Genomic DNA, 7,039 nt, shown 5'->3' on the forward strand with positions numbered 1-7,039 from the left:
GGTAAATGGAACCAAGGTTTTGGTAGTTTGATTAATTTATTCAACAACAAAACTAAAGCAATTGATGATTACTGAATCCTATTGACATAACCTATGACAATGACATAACCTAGGGATAATCTTTAAACGGCTGCCATTTCCGGCTTGGTTTTCAGTTTGAGGTCAGGTTTGTGGCATTGAGTTTACTAATACCTTTAATTTGATATGAACACCAACTATACTTATATTTAAAATGTATTCTGACTCCTTGTGGGCTGTACCCCTGACGAAGTAGCGGCTCAATGGTTATGTGTCAAATCTCATTTTTTCTCTAGCAAGTCTGTATCAAGATTTGTAGGTCTGTCTTAAATCCTTTCAAAAATATTTAACGTCCCGGGACTTTTTGGACACCACCTATAATCTAAACATGTTATTGGAAAATAGTTACATTAAATTAAATTATTTCATGTTTACTGGATATTAATGTAGTTGACAGAGCTCAACATATCATGCTGAAATAAAAACTAAAATGTCTATTTCATCATCACGACAATCGCGAAAATCCTGGAATGTCTTTGTAATTTTATTATTTCCATTTTTAGTGACTTATTTTTGAAGTTATTTGAAGTTGTGAAGAAAAATTCAAACGTCAGATACTTTCTGGTAAATTTTTGATTACACTTGACTGTAATCGCTAAACCTGATTATTCGCCGATGGAAAAATCACAGTTGAGCTCAATATATAAAGAGGGTTTACCATAAAACACTATTAATTTTAAAGGATAATAGTATTTCGAATACTTGGAATTGTTACAAATTAGTAAATTGTTACAACAAATTTACATATAAATATAACAATAGTTGTTAAGGTAAAACGTAAAATAAAATGTAAAACTTAAGACATCACATATACTTGTAGACGTCAATATCTGGAAGGAATTTCGTTATGAAGTCTAATTCAAACTTTAAATAGTCTAAAGTATTAGTATTGACAGATCATTTAGTGCAACCTTTACTTGACAGAAACCTTTACTGCAACATGAGCCATGTACCGACTTAGGACAGCCGGGATAGTAGTAAGCTGCATTCACCAAAGTCAATTTGTTAAATGATGATACATTTCCTACTCCGAAATACGTAGTATAATCATCTTTACTACAACATGAATCGTGCACCGACTTTAGGACAACCTGTAATACAGCGTCCACCGCAGTCAATGTGTTAAATTATGATACATTTCCTACTCCGAAATACGTAGTATAATCATCTTTACTACAACATGAATCGTGCACCGACTTTAGGACAACCTGTAATACAGCGTCCACCGCAGTCAATGTGTTAAATTATGATACATTTCCTACTCCGAAATACGTTTTAACACCATTACTTCGACACAAGTCATGTACCGACCTTAGGATAGCCGAGGTAGCAGTAGGCTGCAGTCAACGTGTTAATTTTTAATGAAGTTTAACAACAAACAACCTGAAATATTAGAGATTAATCGTCAGTGAGTTTCATAATGTAAGAACATTTTATTAAAATAAATAATACAAAATATTCGTAGAGGAACTAAGTCGCAATGGTACATTGTACAGATTTTAATAAGTTCGAGACATGTAACTAGATAACACTAAACATCCAAGTGATATACAAGTGCTTTAAAATCTATATTAGAAATAATATTTGGCGTTAATTGTACAATTTATTTATATACTCTGGTATTTTGTGAATTGTAATTTTTAACTGTCAGTTTATTCGTAATTATAAAATTGCTCATTTTCATAAATTTTATATTTTTAATAAAATATAACAAATACTAAATTTATTTCTAAATTAGTGCTGTTTTAGTAATTGTAGTTTCAATTGAAAGTTCAAAATAAAATGCAAAACATTTTCACCACAGCAAATCCGATCACGCTGTAGCGCCTGAAATGTGCAGGCTGTAAGCAGTGTGTCAGTTAGATGTGGACATTGCGGCATGTCTTACTGAAGGGGCTCTCCAAATTTTGTAAGTGGCATTAAGCTTGACATTGAAAACATACGTATACAGACTTTTCTATGGATTTGAACAGGGACGAGTTGCAAGATGATATCATGAACTTTTAACTTGCGCCAAGGAATTGATCATTGCATCCTCGTTACAAAAAGCGAGATTCCAGTATCGCGTATGATTTTGATTGATTTTATGCAGCTGAGCCATAATCTAGCTTAATAATGTAAATTCTCGAACATTGCACCTCCATAACACATTGATAATCAACGTGTCTTGTTACTACATCATGTCAAAATGAAAACTTCAACCGGTCAAGCAATCAATTGTTTGTTAGAAAAAAATTTTATTTCAAATTCATAGCCTTTTAAGATAACATTCCTAAAGACAGAACAAGTAAAATGGCCTGAAATACTCTCTGAGGAATTTCAGGCACTCAAATAAGAAAATGTAGGCAATTTTGTATTCAGCCCCAAATAAAAACAGCTTAAGATAAAAGTGTAAAATCAATCAGATATAATTTAAGAAAATTGCATTTGTAAATAAATTTTATCGTGATGAAATTGAATTTTTAATAATAAAAATATATCACTTCACCAGTAATATTTTAGGTACATACTGTAAAAATTTCATAGTCTTATCTCCAACCAACCGATTTTCTTTAGACCCGATCATAAGCTCCCTTAATTTTTGCTTCAAGTAACTGCCACTGCTCATAGAATAATCACATTATTAATAAAAATGTTCCTGTATTTAGAAAGTGCTTTGACCATTTTTTTCAAACATTAGGTTTCACATATGTTATTTGATTTAATTGGCAAAATATGTTTATTAAGTTTGGTTTATTCTTAAAGCAACCAAGAATATATAGATTTGTTTATTGTGTTTAATTACTTAAGAAACGATCTGAAACAAATTTGTCTCCTATACTAATTAATAAAAATCGAATATTAGCATTTGTGTTACTCATTCACGTAGAAACTACTGGACCGATTGTACTGAAGCTTTACATGAACATTCTAAGAGTCCCTGGTTAACCCATAGACATTTTCATCTTTCGAAAATTCCTTCGGGCTACGCCTCACTGGTGTTGAGAACTCTCTTAACACTCCATTATCCATTATATTTATGGGTGGCTTAATCGGCAGGATAGAAATGTGTTTTTAATCACCTGTCAAAGTCAATAATTATAAATTTGTATATACATTTAAACAGATGATAATAAATGTTTGTTGTTATTCATCCGTCAAATGACAAATTACTTTATTTGTAATATATATTGTACAAAAGAATATACATTATCTTATATTAACCATAAGAAGTCAGTTACACTTTACAAATGTAATGTTACGTGCAGAAGCTTTTCTTTGTCTGGGTTTGTTTTTATGGGAGTTTAATCAACTATAGAAAAATGTCATCATTTATCACATCATAATTAATTGTGTTAACTTCGGCTTTTGTCTCTATTTATATTTAGTATTGACACTGGTCTAAAATAGTTGAATTGTCTTGAAATCAATAAGATCTCATGAAATATTGGAATGAAATTCGAGGTACTTATATAAAAAACAGTTTCACTCTCCGACTTCCGGATTTCAGCTTTAAACCTAAAGTGGATCAAAAGATTGGAATATCTTTCGGTTAGTAATACTTATGTCAGGATTGTTTGGGATGTAATTGAAAAGGAATGTGTTTGTGGTATTCGTGTTTTTCAAAAAGGAATTACGTGTGAAGTCGTGGGTAACTACTAGTTGTCGATGAACGCGTTGTTAAATTAATAATAATTTAATCTGTGATAAGAAACTGGTTTGCTTTCTCCAAAGATATTACCCAATCTCTGGTTTAATTGCACCTAGCAAAAAAGGTGCCAAATATGACTTTTTGGCCACCGAAACAGTTGAAAGGCTTTTATAAACAACTAAGTTTTGTGAAACCGTTCAATCGATGAGCATTAGTTGTAGTATCACACTATTTCGGATTTTCGAGCTATATGTTGATTAATGGTTTTGTAAATTCTATTTGAGAGGTTTAAGTTTTAAAAGTATGACTGTGTGGGTGAAAGGTAGTTCAGAAATACGATTCAAAATATATTTTGATTTCAGTTGAGTTCAATGCTCTGGCACAGCCCCTCTGCATGTTCTAGCTTATATTTTTTAGCTATATATAAATTTAGTGATTAAATATTCTTTATGTATAGTGCAAGGGTTTGACAGTATTTGCTATTAAAGGGTGTTAGGTTTCAGGAGTGTGAACTAAACATTTTTTAGGGTAGAGAGTAACTTCAAACTTATTTATAATTAAAATAAAACAAAGGATTTATAACATAGAATATATCTTTTCGAAGGCTCGTAAATTTAAATGAACATTGTGCATAAAAAAGAGAATAAATTTAGTTAATAACACGGATATGATTTGTTGTTGACTAATATTTTCTGTACATATGGAGGCAATTATCCGGAATGCGGTTATATGAAATAGATAATATTGTACATACTGTTAGCTTGCTTTCCGTTATGAACTAAAACATTCTAAGACTATGAATAGCGAATTCCGATTCTCGCTGTATGTGTGTGATTCCGCTTCTCAGTATTCAGAGAGTATTCCGAAACCTTCCCAGTATCTCTACGTGATTGGTTTAAGCACCCATAATGGACACTTCAACCGTAAAGTGATCGATACATAAATTGAAAATTTTTACCAACGTGTCTAAAAAAAATTTAATCTGAAGCCAAACCGTATTGCACCTACTTTGTAACTATAATTTTTTATTCTATTCTATAATAATATTGAGTTGAGAGCTCGGAAATCATCTGAAATTGAGGATAGTTCAATAATCGTTGCCAATTTTTCTTTAAATATCGATTCTTAAAATAGCATCGGTATTAGAATCGAGAACGAATGCCGAAGGATTTACGGGTATTAAATATATAACACGAACGGCTGCCCTCAAACGGAAGCAATTGTATTTGGTGAAAGTTCGTTGTATGTAGGTGAACATATGCTGAAAGGGTCGGAAAGTCCAGTCTTCATAAATAAGTTTTTGCTATATTAGGATTTGCTACACGTTGGCATTTTCCATTGAATAATAAAAAGCAGAAATTCTTGACACTTGACTATTGTATAAATGGCGTGTACAGTTTTGAACTATAATTACAAAATACTGATTTATTTTTGTAAGTCGTAAATATTTCTAAAAGACACCCATTCACTATTCCATTAGTAATTTTTTACCATTTCCGTAGAGGTTCTACGTCCCCTTCGCATTTGTTTGGGAATATTCCACCACCCCCCTAATTGGAAGTCCCTCACCCCTCTTCCTGAAATTCTAGACATGGTTTTCACAATACAATCCGTCCAAACAGTAGCTTAGTCTCTTGGAAGATCTGTAGCCCTAATGATCTTTAGACTTGCTACAAGTCTAAAGAAAAGCTAATGTTCTCATTATAACCGTGGTCTTCGAAAACTTTTAAGAGTCGAGAGGTAATTACCATAACTCACCACGTAAGTACCATAGCCCAGTCATCATGCAGACTATTCTTTGTGTAAAATTGACGATGGAAGGATTGTAATGGTGACACTATTAGGCTATTTATATTGTTGTTATATCTTACATCATGTTTTTATATTGCCGTAAAGACGCCATTGTCCACCAAATAGTCGGTATGTATATGATTATCTGATACTGATTTTTTCACGTGTCTGGTGATAGGTTTAAGAAAAAACATTATCTCAGAAAACAATTATAGTTTAATCCTTTCGTCACTGCGATTAACGATCGATGTATTTCTTAGAGGAAATTCATTAATACATTTTTTTAAACCAAGTTGTATGTCATATAATTCTAATTGGTCATCGGCTCAATGGATCTGCTACAAACCATGGCTCACATGCGATACCCGTAAACTTATGAGTTTAAAACAAACATAAAACTCAGAGGAAATATTTAGTTTAAATAAAGGAAAAACACTGTTATATTAAAAGTTAGCTTGTTAAATGAAATCTCAGAAATAACGCTTATTTTTGGTCTACTTTGCATTACATATAGGACAGTTATTTCTTCAACTTAATTTGCATCATCACCACCACTGGCTTGTAAATCTATGCCATAATTTGAAGCACAACACGCCAGTACAATTGAAATGAAGTATAATTTGGGAAGCCTTATTATCGTGTTAACGAGCCTCCCAGAAATGTGATGAAACTGTCCGAAAGTGGACACAGAGAGCTGTAGTAGCAATTGGTACATTTCTACGCTTGAAAAGGCAAACTCTGATTAGAGTTCTGACGAACTGTGCACCTGTATGACTAGTCCCTTGGTAATTCGTTTCGGTAGTAGAGTTTTGAAGTTTCTCACTTATTTGTCATTGTCAGATATTCCAGGTGTTATAGTTACTAGACCAACTACAACAGCTTCTAGCGCTAACGTTTTAGAAGAGGGGATAATTTCAAATTCCTTACATGAAAAAAGATAAAAAGTAAACTAATAGCAAATTGCTTAGTTATTGTTAAGACGTAGTGACGGCATTAGTATACATGGGGGTGATGGGTCGATATATATACGCAGGGGGAGCGACCCATCTCTAAACAGTAGGACATAAACTGTATAATCATTTGACAACTACCTTTACTAGTCAATTTATTATTAAATCGTAAATTCGCACATTTGAAAAGCTGATGTCTCTACATTTGATACCACAACGCTAGTAATGTATCCACCAAAAGTACAATTAATAAAAATAAAACCCCTTTAACACTTTTAATATTAAATAAAGTATTACAGTTATTTTAGTTCTTAAATTCGTTACAAAATTGTTTTTTACTTCAATAAAAGTAAACAGTTTATTAATGAATGTATTGGATTCAATCTATGATAGAGTAAGTCAGGTGATGTAGAAAAATTACGAAAGGTCTTTGACAGTAAATGAGAGAAATGCTATTTCCAGTCTACATTTGTCTTGTATTCCCTATAGATTTATTAATATAAATACGTTTTTGAAATCTTTGATTACTTAGATAGCCTAATGAGTGAACAGGCTAACATATATATCCAATTTAGTTAGTTATAAGTCT

This window comes from Homalodisca vitripennis, chromosome 1 (genome assembly GCF_021130785.1).
Source record: "Homalodisca vitripennis isolate AUS2020 chromosome 1, UT_GWSS_2.1, whole genome shotgun sequence".
Lineage (NCBI taxonomy): Eukaryota > Metazoa > Arthropoda > Insecta > Hemiptera > Cicadellidae > Homalodisca > Homalodisca vitripennis.